The sequence below is a fragment of the Heptranchias perlo genome, chromosome 4 (assembly GCF_035084215.1).
Source record: "Heptranchias perlo isolate sHepPer1 chromosome 4, sHepPer1.hap1, whole genome shotgun sequence".
NCBI lineage: Eukaryota > Metazoa > Chordata > Chondrichthyes > Hexanchiformes > Hexanchidae > Heptranchias > Heptranchias perlo.
The window spans coordinates 27,888,085-27,900,867 of record NC_090328.1 but is presented as its reverse complement, the minus strand read 5'-3'; the positions used below and the strand labels follow the sequence as shown (position 1 = coordinate 27,900,867).

Here is a 12,783-nt window from a genome sequence, read left to right as displayed (position 1 = left end):
GAGCTGCCAGAAAACGCTGAACCCCCGGCCCCCACATTCAATAAGGCCCTTCTGCAGAAAGGCGAGCCGCCATAAGGAACTCTTCAACTTACTGAGCACCACTTCCACCAGGATGTGATCCTGGCAAGTAATACATGCTGGGTTCATGCAGGCCTACGTTACACTGGGACAACAAAGGCGGGACCTGGTAGGAATTCCGACAGGTCCCGCCTTTGTTTAAAATACATCATTAAATAAATTTAAAACAGAAATAGACAGTTTCCTAGAAGTAAAGGGAATTAGGGGTTACGGGGAGCGGGCAGGAAATTGGACATGAATTTAGATTTGAGGTTAGGATCAGATCAGCCATGATCTTATTGAATGGCGGAGCAGGCTCGAGGGGCCGATTGGCCTACTCCTGCTCCTATTTCTTATGTTCTTATGTAGGTGACATCGTCCTGTCAATTCTGTCTCCTTACGCAGGTGTCGTCCCGAAGGGAGGGCAGACGCAAGATGTGCTCACCCCAACTGCCCAAGGGAACCCCGGCACAGGCCCTAACAGTGCAGAGACCCGCCAGAACTGGGTCCCGGCCCAAAATCAGGACCCACCTATTCTAATAGCGCCCTAAATCTGCCTAAAAGATCACATATTTAATTCCTCCATGTTTCTGTGGTAAAGAGAATGCTCTAGTTAGTAGCTTGGCTTAATGTACATTTTACAAGGTCTCCCCCGGGAGTCAGAATTGAGGGGCATGGTGTTTTTCGGTTTATTTAATCCAGTGATAAGCATTAACACAGTCAGGTATTCCCTGCAGTATTCCATGATGGATTTACATTGATGGAATGCCATCAACAGCAGAAATGCAGAATTGCTTTGTCAGCCTTTGCTCACTCTCACCTCTGTCAAAAAGTTGTGGGTTAAAGACCCCCTCCAAAGACCTGAACACACAATCTAGGCTGACACTTCAGTGCAGTACTGAGGTTAAGATTAAAAGCATAGAAGCACATTCCCTCCCTTTTATCAATGCAAATGGTGAGGCTGGCATTGATTTGGAGTGGCGGCAGGAAGAAAATTAAATAGAGCACCAAAGGCCTCCATTTGAGCACCAATGCCCTAGGACTATTTTTATAATATGAAAGTATCTGCATCTCTGGTGGCAAATTGGCAAGGAGGTGATCTGATCCCTGGTAATTTGGTGCCAACGGCCCTGATATTAACTTGAAACCTGGACCTGGAAGTGATGGTTTCCCGCAGGACCTACTGAATTTAACGGCAGGGCCTGTTTTACAATTTTTCAAAAGGTTCCCCGCCCGATAGCCAACTTGATTGACAGGCTGGCTGCCTGTCGGGAGGGAAAGCTGCCGGGGAGCAGATGCCAGGAGGGAGATCGCTACAAGCAGATGCTGGCGGGCTGGAAGGTTGGTAAATGTTAGTCATTATATTTGTAGAGTTAGGGGCTAGGTTCGGACATCAGGGGTGGGGGGGGGGGCATTGGCCAATCGCAGAGGTCCGATCCCGCCGGGTGAGCTTGTTGGGCCTGGAGGAAACACTCCTGCTCCTCCGGGCCCACAAGCAGTGCAATAAAGGCACTCACCTCATGGATCCGGCCCTTCTCACCTCCGATTCACTGGTGAGATTCACGAGCCCCGGGAAACCCGTGCTGGAGGCGTTAAATTTTAAAAGACCTAACTGACATCTTATAATGTCATTAATTGCTCTGATAACCACCTGCCCGCCTGCACTAATTAGGGTCCCGACAGCAGCGAGCACATTGCTCACATGCGTCCAAACGCCCCACCGTTAAACTCGAAAGTGGCCACTTTGAAGCCGGGTTGCAGTCACACTGGAAAAATTAATTATTTTACCTACCTACCCGCGCCCCCCCCCAACCCACCTGTTCTCACCCCCCAAAATGTCCACTGGCCTTGTAAATCCCGAATAATGCCAAAATTCCTAACTTTTAACTAGCTCACATTGTTGTGCAGTTGGGGATTGTAACACGGCAGCTACAGAACCGATTTCTAAAGAGAAATCAGTTCGAAAGGAAAAACTAAAGTGTCAAATATAACCCTGGCAGCTTCAAGCTAAAGTTTGCTTGTCGGGTTGGCAAGCAACGAACATATTTATTTTGTGCACTGTATTATATTGCAGCACTTGAACTGATTTGTTGATCCTACCGTGACAACCCCTTTTGGGGTGAGAAAAAGAAATGGCAGCTTGACAGAAGTGGCTGCCCAAGAGATTGCATCATTAGTGTTAAATCTCCTGCTGAAATGCCTCAGCAGAAAATGTGGATGTGGCAGCATATGTAGGGGAAGGCAGGGAAAGGGAGTTTTGGAATGATTCTGATGGGGGAAAAACAAAAAATAATCACTCTCTACTTTCTTAAAAGAGACGTATGATAAAATCCAAGTGTGTGTTATAGTGGTACATAACAACAGGTGTGGTTTACACTCGTGGACAAAAGAACAGAAGCTAAGGGTTATAATTGGCTGCTTTTTGAGTCACTGTGACTAACCTTTCAGTCAAAAGAAGCAGCGTTCTCTTTCAACACAGAATGACATTTTGAGCATGAACACTGGATAATATCACCATGGCTTTGAGCACAGAACGTTTTATCAAGTAGAGGCTTGTTGCAACACTGACTAAAACTTGTTAACATCATTAGACAGTTGATTAGAGTCATCCAGGTGGGTCTGACAGTAGGAGTTCATGGACTACACAAACCCATCCATCTGCTGAAGGGCAAGTGAGGTGTTCGAAAGCAGCAGTAGGGAAAATAATATAAACAAACCTAATCTGCCACTCATGCCAACTAAATGTGAATTAAAACTGTGAGGGAGGAGAAAAGGTCAGACTTGAGGTCCTTCACAAACTGCATGCAGCTTACCTGAGTTTACAGCAGAACTGATTTTTGTTCCCTTTGCATCATGTTTTTCAGTACCTGGTATTTTAGTAATGGACAGAAAGTTCCTGCCGGAAGCAGCTCCTGCAGTTCAAGGAACAGCCATCCCAAAGTGGACTTTTTTAAGCCACTGATCAAACAACAACAACAACTTGCATTTATATAGCGCCTTTAATGTAGTAAAGCGTCCCAAGGCGCTTCACAGGAGCGATCAAACAAAATTTAACACCGAGCCACTTAAGGAGATATTATGGTAGGTGGCCAAAAGCTTGGTCAAAGAGATAGGTTTTAAAGAGTGTCTTAAAGGAGGAGAGAGAGGTAGAGAGGGGGAGAGGTTTAGGGAGGGAATTCCAGAGCTTAGATCCTAGGCAGCTGAAGGCACCGTTGCCAATGGCGGAGCAGTGAAAATCATGGATGCTCAAGAGACCAGAATTGGAGGAGCGCAGAGATCTCGGAGGGTTCATCTCTCAGCCCTTCCCTTCCTCCTACAACCTGCAGGACTTTTGAAAACCAAGCTTGATATCACCTACCCACTACTTTTTGATTTATGATCTGGTCTCTTACTCTTTTCAACCTCGGTTGTGATATCTTGACACTACAGGCCTTAGCCTCTTTAAGGTTTTTCTAGAAAAAGTGAAAGAAATAAACTGCGGCAAAGTTTCTCATCTTCAACACTGGGAGAAGGAGCTTCTCAAAAACCCCAAGTGAGTTCCATTTTGAGAACTGGAAGAACTTGGGACTTTTTAGCCTTGAAGGGAAGCTTCTGAGAGGTAATCTTTTAGAGGTATACAAGATTGTAAATGGTATGGAAAAAGTAAGTCTGGAAAACTACTTTAAATTAAATTGCAAGAGTAGGACAAGGGGCCGTGAATTTAAACTAATAACAGGTAAATTTAGGGCTGATAGCAGTAAGTTATTAACACCTAGGTGATCAATACATGGAATGAACTTCCAGATAAAGTAGTGGAGGCAAAAACCATTTAAAACCAATTGGAAGCTGCAATGGGGGGTGGGGGGGGCACTTCAGGGTCATACTGGGTGGCTGAGCTAAGATGAGCTGAATGGTTTTCCTCATCCATAGAGAGTCTTGTGATCTTGTTAACCAATAGATTACTTGTCCTGAAAGAGCCAGAGCTGTCCCAAACCGGTCAGGGTTCTATCAGGCTGGCCACACTTATAATTGAGCATTTCATTTCCATTTTAAATGGCATACAGGTAATTGTAGGAAGTCTCTTATAATGTGCATGTATGTTGTGTTGGGGAATGACTGTTTCTCCAACTACAGTAATTACCAGAGCCATAAAAAGTTGCACTGAGGATACACTGCACTTTTCAAATAACGCTGCATTGATCCCCACACCCAAATCAGCACTCCTAGTAATGTTTTTATTTTGAAGTTGCTTTAAGATTCTTTGTAATCAAGGATGTGTTTAAACTACAACTTCACCATTTACACTATGGTTTCCATTTCAAAACCAATGCTAAAGTTCTGGTATAAACCCAGGGTCAGGACCTGACCTGATTCTGAACAGAAGCAGTGTGATGCCCTTGGGAGTGGTTGTTCTCACATCATTTTGCTTTGGCACCACATGGAGCAGGGCTTCTCCGCTCTTGGGCACTTTTAAACCTACCTGCAGTTACCTCAAATGTTTAGACAGTATAGACGCTGTCGCCTGCGCTTGCTAAATATTAACATTTTAGCGAATGGGAGAGGAACTCGGTGCACGTGTGTTCTGATAGTATGAGGCTGGTCACAGCTCCAACATCACCAAGGTTGAAAAAAGTCGAAGGAAATACAAGTTGGTAAACCGAGAAGTAATTGTTAGGTGACAACAAGCTTGGGTTTTAAAAGCCTGCAGATTGTAGGAGGCAGGGAATGACCGAGAGATGAACTATATTTGTCTGTAGTTTAAAACATCCCAGTTTCGGGCTGGCTGTTCCTAGCACAGGAACTGCATCTGACAAGAACTTTCTGTCCGCATCTAATGTACCAAGCACTGAAGAGAAAACCACAAAGGAAGGAAAAATCAGTTCTCGAATAAACCCCAGGTACTGCCTTGGTGTAACCAACACTGCAGCTACCAGTCTAAATGCAGCACAAGTTTAAATAAAAAAGAAACAACTTTATTTAAGGTTTTAAAACTACATTATATACAGCAATGTTCAGCCTCTGCTAACAAACTTCATCTTCAATCTCCTGCAGCCTCCTGGCTGGAGCAGTCTGCCTCAAACTGGTTGCCTAATTGATTCTTTAGAGACTTTCCCTTAACAAAGAAAGAACTTGCATTTACGTAGCGCCTTTCACAACCTCAGGAGGTCCTCTGTGGCAGAACATTTTGCCGATTGACATGGGCAAGCATCTCAGTGGAAGGCTCTGTATTCAGGGATCCTTCCTGGAACCACTATGAGGGTTCTCAATATTCGAGACAGTTTACAGATGTTCTAGCAGCATGCCCATTCTGTAGCCTGGATGAACATTTTTTCCACACCTACCTGCAGTTCCAGGGGCTGCACCCCCAATTTCACTTTCTGACGGGTCTGCTCTTCAATTTTTGAATGCACTTTTCCTCCCATATTGTATCTCATAGAATTATAGAAAGTTACGGCACAGAAGGAGGCCATTTGACCCATCGTGTCCGTGCCGGCCGAAAAAGGGCTATCCAGTTTAATCCCATTTTCCAGCACTTGGTCCGTAGCACTGTAGTTTGCGGCACTTCAAGTGCACATCCAAGTACTTTTGAAATGAGTTGAGGGTTTCTGCCTCTAACACCCTCTCAGGCAGTGACTTCCAGACCCCCATCATCCTCTGGGTGAAAAAAATTCTCCTCAGCTCCCCTCTAATCCTTCTACCAATTACTTTAAATCTATGCCCCCTGGTCACTGACCCATCTGCTAAGAGAAATAGCAGGGCTATGGGGAATGGGCAGGGGAGTGTGACTAGCTGGATTGCTCTTGCAAAGAGCCGGCGCAGACTCCATGGGCCGAATGGCCTCCTTCCATGCTGTAACCTTTCTATGATTTCTAGGTCCTCCCTATCTACTCTATCTAGGCCAGTCATAATTTTATATACCTCAATTAAATCTCCCCTCAGCCTCCTCTGTTCCAAAGAAAACAACCCCAGCCTATCCAATCTTTCCTCTTGGCTATAATTCTCCAGCACTGGCAACATCCTTGTAAATCTCCTCTGTTCCCTCTCTAGTGCAATTGCATCTTTCCTGTAATGTGGTGACCAGAGCTGTACACAGTACTCAAACTGTGGCCTAACCAATGTTTTATACAGTTCTAGCATAATCTCCCTGCTCTTATATTCTATGCCTCGGCTAATAAAGGAAAGTATCCCGTATGCTTTTTTAACCACCTTATCTACTTGTCCTGCTACCATCAGGGATCTGTGGACTTGCACTCCAAAGTCCCTGTGTTCCTCTACACCTCTCAGTATCCTCCCATTTATTGTGTACTCCCTTGCCTTGTTTGCCCTCCCCAAATGCATTACCTCACACTTCTCTAGTTTGAATTCCATTTGCCACTTTTTTGTCCACCTGACCAGTCCATTGATATCTTCCTGCAGTCTGCAGCTTTCCTCCTCACTATCAACCACATGGCCAATTTTTATATCATCTGTAAACTTCTTGATCAAGCCCCCCCACATTCAAGTCCAAATCATTAATATATACCACAAAAAGCAAGGGACCTGGTACTGAGCCTTATGGAACCCCACTGGAAATTGCAGCACTGCTGCTAATCTGTCCTAGTGTTGGGGATTCAATATACTGAGCAAGCTTTTATGTTAATAATTAGAATAATGGATGGAAAAATGGCTACCAGCATTTCGCTAAGTCGCTCATGTTATGCTCAAGCGCTGTGTTCTTGTTTTGCGATACTACATCAATTGCTGCACAACAAAGCCACCCATACATACCTTACAATTCGCAAAGTCATTTCCATTTTCCAAATGAGCTAAATTAAAAGGTAAAAAGGTAACACACACATTCTCATTAGAACACACTGCAGCTTTCATTTATTTTTGCTATGAGCTTACTCCCCAGGCAAGATTCATATTTTCCCAGTTCCAGTCCAACCTGGCCCAGGTCCCACAACTCCATCACACTGTCCTCAGATAGCACAGAGCCTGCAGTGCACAGAACTTTCCAGTTCTCTGGCTTACGCTGTTTTCATAATTAGGAAACTGCTTCCCCTACCCCCACTCCTCTTGTCCTATCCAATAGCTGCCATCGCAAAGCACCAATTAAAACCAATAATCAATCTCCACATCTCTCACTGTACTCAATTTGTGCACGTTTTGGTACGGTTTTCCTCTACTGAATCCTTTCCCTTCTCAGGTCTGTCCACATTTCATTATTTCAGCTACATAAACATCAATGTAATTTTCCATTACCATCCTTAGTGACATCCAAAGTAATTTTTGTCCAAAGCAATGAAGAATTTCCTCAGCTAACACAAAATAATGTGTTTTCTTCCAAGTTGCAGAACCAACTTCCTCATATTTTAGGTTACATTTTTCAAAGCTACAGGTTTTTTTTAAACAGGGCAGAGATTAAAAAAAAGTGTCTCAGAAATCCTCACAGCATCATCAAACATTTGAGAAGTGTGTGGTCCAGTTACCTTGGTGCTTTGGGTTTGTATGTCTATTGCTTCTATCCATTAATAAAATGATTCCTTTTGGCAGAAAGTTACATCATAGTAACTGGAACCATGTTATGCTGGTCTTTATTTGTAAACTCCTGGTGTTATACTCCGCTGTGACACATTACCTCAGGCATGGATGATAATGAGCCTGCGCTATTTGCCCTTCCTACTATTTTATTTTTTGGTATAAGTACAAATCACTCCATTTTTCCCCCATCTCACATGCCATTTGCTTTTTTGAAGGCAGATCAGCAACTGCCCGTGGGTCTCAGCTTATGGTGCCCCTCTGATTTGATTGTTGGCAAGACACCAGTCCGATCCAGGGCTGACCCTCCCTCCATTCCCCTCTTTGGACTCCACTTAGCTGCTGGGGAAATGGCGGACATGTTGAACAATTACTTTGCATCAGTATTTACAGTAGAAAAAGAGGATAGCATGCCGGAAATCCCAAGAAAACTAATATTGAATCGGGGACAGGGACTCGATAAAATTAACGTAAGTAAAACAACAGTAATGAAGAAAATAATAGCACTGAAGAGTGACAAATCCCCAGGACCAGATGGTTTCCATCCCAGGGTTTTAAAGGAAGTAGGTGAGCACATTGCAGATGCCCTAACTATAATCTTTCAAAGTTCTCTTGATTCAGGAACTGTCCCTCTAGATTGGAAAATTGCACATTTCACTCTGCTTTTTAAGAAAGGAGAGAGAGGGAAACCAGGGAATTATAGACCAGTTAGCCTAACATCTGTTGTGGGGAAAATGCTGGAGTCTATAATTAAGGATAGGGTGACTGAACACCTCGAAAATTTTCAGTTAATCAGAGAGAGCCAGCATGGATTTGTGAAAGGTAGGTCGTGCCTGACAAACCTGATTGAATTTTTTGAAGAGGTGACTAAAGTAGTGGACAGGGGAATGTCAATGGATGTTATTTATATGGACTTCCAGAAGGCATTTGATAAGGTCCCACATAAGAGACTGTTAGCTAAGATAGAAGCCCATGGAATCGAGGGAAAAGTACGGACTTGGTTAGGAAGTTGGCTGAGCGAAAGGCGACAGAGAGTAGGGATAATGGGTAGGTACTCACATTGGCAGGATGTGAATAGTGGAGTCCCGCAGGGATCTGTCTTAGGGCCTCAATTATTCACAATATTTATTAACAACTTAGATGAAGGCATAGAAAGTCTCATATCTAAGTTTGCCGATGACACAAAGATTGGTGGCATTGTAAGCAGTGTAGATGAAAACATAAAATTACAAAGCGATATTGATAGATTAGGTGAATGGGCAAAACTGTGGCAAATGGAATTCAATGTAGACAAATGTGAGGTCATCCACTTTGGATCAAAAAAGGATAGAACAGGGTACTTTCTAAATGGTAAAAAATTAAAAACAGTGGATGTCCAAAGGGACTTGGGGGTTCAGGTACATAGATCATTGAAGTGTCATGAACAGGTGCAGAAAATAATCAAGAAGGCTAATGGAATGCTGGCCTTTATATCTAGAGGATTAGAGTACAAGGGGGAAGAAGTCATGCTGCAGCTATACAAAACCCTGGTTAGACCGCACCTGGAGTACTTTGAGCAGTTCTGGGCAGCGCACCTTCGGAAGGACATATTGGCCTTGGAGGGAGTGCAGCGTAGGCTTACGAGAATGATACCTGGACTTCAAGGGTTAAGTTATGAGGAGAGATTACACAAATTGGGGTTGTAGTCTCTGGAGTTTAGAAGGTTAAGGGGTGATCTGATCGAAGTTTATAAGATATTAAGGGGAACGGATAGGGTGGATAGAGAGAAACTATTTCCGTTGGTTGGGGATTCTAGGAGTAGGGGGCACAGTCTAAAAATTAGAGCCAGACCTTTCAGGAGTGAGATTAGAAAACATTTCTACACACAAAGGGTGGTAGAAGTTTGGAACTCTCTTCCGCAAACGGCAATTGATACTAGCTCAATTGCTAAATTTCAATCTAAGATAGATAGCTTTTTGGCAACCAAAGGTATTAAGGGATATGGGCCAAAGGCGGGTATATGGAGTTAGATCATAGATCAGCCATGATCTTATCAAATGGCGGAGCAGGCACGAGGGGCTGAATGGCCTACTCCTGTTCCTATGTTCCTCACAGCAAGCGAAGCTAGAAGTGGTAACGTAGCGGAATAAACAAAAATCAAAGCCGCATCCGCTGGTACAGCACACTGGTGCGCCACAACATCTCACTCAATACAAAATAAGCCACAGCTGCTGCTAATTGCAAAGAACTTGGAGTTACTCCCTCAAATAAACTGTCACTTGTTCTCGGGTTTTAAACGAATCGTGAGTTTAGCTGACCTACAGTTTCAATGTTTGGGAGGATTGTCTTTTTTTGTATTACTGCATTTCTTCCTTTCTCATTGTCTTTGTCCAAAATTCCCGACAGGAAAGAAACTATTCATTTCATTCATTGTTTAGATTAATGGAACGGGGCTGCAGGGTGCACAGAACAGAATATTATGAAGGAGCTCGACTACACGGTAATCTGAGGTCCATTCCTGGTCCCTGTATTTCAGTCCGATTTTATTCAACTCATATTCAAACATGATCGCTCAGAACAGTGACTGTTACAGAACATTCTTCAACCTTTCCAGATTGCAACTTATCACAAAGCAGCAATAGCGGAAGATCACAAGAACATCACCTTTCTGCAGCCAGCAAAAACAAACAATTATACACAAAGAACATCCCAACAATCTCCAAAGCAAAATACTGCGGATGCTGGAAATCTGAAATATAAACAGAAAATGCTGGAGAAGCTCAGCAAGTGAGGCAGCATCTGAGGAGAAAGAAACAGTTAGAACAAAGAAGTTAGAACAGAACTGACGAAAAATCTTCGACCTGAAACGTTAACTTTGTTTCTTTCTCCACAGATGCTGCCTGATTTGCTGAGCTTCTCCAGCATTTTCTGTTTTTATCCCAACAATCTGTATGTCTCCAAAGCTAGAAGTGGTCAATCTTGAGTCCCAGCACTGCCTATAACTTGAACCAATTATCTCTGTTAACTAACTTTTTATCAGTTCTCAGCTGGATCTTTTGATGGCAAGTCACTCGATGACAAGGAATTCCACCTTAAACCAACCTCTGACTGCCTCCCCCTCCAGCCCAGGTGTAAACCTCAACTCCTGTCCAGCCGATCACAGCTATGGGGAAATCCACAATCCCGACCTGCCCTCCCCCATTTTAGCCAGGGAAGCTATGTGGAGGTGAACGGCCTGCAACGGAGGAAATCACAATCAAAAAAACTTTTTTTTAATGTAAACCAAAAGGAAAAGCTTTGTTAATTTTGTTTATGTTAGGGGAAACAAACATAAACTAAACAGGAGACTGCACTTTTGATCCTTTACCGTTGTTCTTTTCATTGATAAGTAAAAGTGCCTCAGAAGTTTTGTCCGTCCTTGATGTTCATGAGAAAGCAGCTAAGACAAGGAGAGGCGCACGAAACACCAGTGCAGCTGTCTTTGTTTCTTACTCAGTTTTCTTAATTCTGCTTTGTGATGAGGAAAAAGATTACTTTATTTTAGTAGAGAGTTGAGAATCCAGCGGTGCTCATCAAAGCTGGAGTGGACAAACTGAACATCTCAGCATTCCTTTGTGGTCTAAACCTAGTTCAGTTAGTCCTTGAAAAGACCCACTGAGATGCTCAAACATGTACATGAACTACACACAGACTCCACCTAATGCTGCAGTAGGAGGTTCATATTGGGAGTTGTCATTCTTTTCAGCAGCTGCTCCTATTATGTGAGTGAGACTTCCAGAGATACAGTTATCAGGAGCTAAAATCTTGTTGGAATTGTGACATTTTGTGGCCTGTTTTAATCCAATGCTGTTTTCCCCTTGGGAAGGCTCAATGCAACTGTTTTCGAGCAATTGTCTGAAGTTTTATATGTTCAAATACCTGCTTGAATTGTTAATGGAAACCACCAATTTATTTTAATGCGTAGAAATATATAGAAACTACATCAAGGAAACAGGCCTTTCAGCCCAACCAGTCTATGTCGGCATTTACTCTCCACGTAAGCATATACTTATAATCACATTTATTCACCCTGTGCCCATATCCCTTCAACCACTTTTCCTTCATCCATCTATCCAATCTAATCATGAATGTTGATATAGTTCCTGCCTCAGCCACTAACCCTGGAAGTGAATTCCATACCCTCACAACTCTCTTTTAAAAACATTTCTGCTGCCCTCTGTTCCAATTCTCTTACATTTAATCTTCCATATGTGACCCTCTTTCTTGACCCCTCAACTACTGGAAACAGTCTGCTTCTAGCTACCCTGTCTCACCCTTTCATAATTTTAAAGATTTCTATCATAATCTGCATTGTTCTAACCAAAAACACCCAATTTTTTAAGTCTTTTCTCATATTGGTAATTCCTCATACTGGGCAGCTTCCTAGTGAATCTGCATTGTACCCTCTTTAAAGCCTCAATATCTTTCCTATAGTGTGGAGCCTGATACTGCACACAGTACTCTAACTGTAGTCTTACAGTCTTATATCGGCTCATCTCTGCCTCTTGGTTTTTATCTGTCAGCCTTGGCTCAGTGGTAGCACTCTCGCCTCTGTGTCAGAGGTCATAGGTTCAAGTCCCTTTCCAGAGACTTGAGCACATAATCTAGGCTGGTAGTTCATTGCAGTACTGAGGGAGTACTGTCTTTTGGATGAGACATTAAATCTAGGGACCTCTCAGGTAGATGTAAAAGATTGCACTTTTCGAAGATGAGCAGGGGAGTTCCCTGCATGTCCTGGCCAACATTTATCCCTCAGCCAACACCCAAAACAGATGATCTGGTCAGTTATTTTCTTACTGTTTGTGGAACTTTGCTGTGCCCACATCAAATGCAGATACTTCACAGATATAGTTAATCTGTTATTTTTGGTGAGGTTGACTGAGTACAACAGGAGAACTCTCTGTTCTTCTTCGAATGGTTCCAGGGCATGTTTAGCGCCCATCTGAACAGGGAGATTGAGCCAACAGCTTGGTTTAACTTCTCATCTAAAAGGCAGCACCTCCAATAATGCAACAGTGCCTCAGTACTGCACTGAAGTGTCAGCCTAGATTATGCGCTCAGGTCCCTTGTAGTGGGTCCCGATCCCACTACCTTCTGACTCAGGCAAGAGAACGACCAACTGACTAAATCAATCTGATACTCTGTGTAGTCACCTTAAGTTTGCTTTGTAAAAGGAATTTCTCCATGTACATGTTTATAGCAAAAAGA

General features: G+C 43.2%; 1 protein-coding gene and 1 long non-coding RNA gene across 8 annotated transcripts in view; one reads left to right on the top strand and one right to left on the bottom strand.

Annotated features, from left to right (window-relative positions):
* Positions 1 to 12,783, bottom strand: part of lhfpl2b (LHFPL tetraspan subfamily member 2b) — a 177,395-nt gene that overhangs the window by 118,119 nt on the left and 46,493 nt on the right. The window lies entirely within an intron of this gene.
* LOC137320450 (uncharacterized) lies at positions 1,318 to 10,893 on the top strand. The gene is made up of 2 exons (XR_010962532.1): positions 1,318 to 1,398; positions 9,975 to 10,893. It is a non-coding gene; the product is annotated as an uncharacterized lncRNA (long non-coding RNA).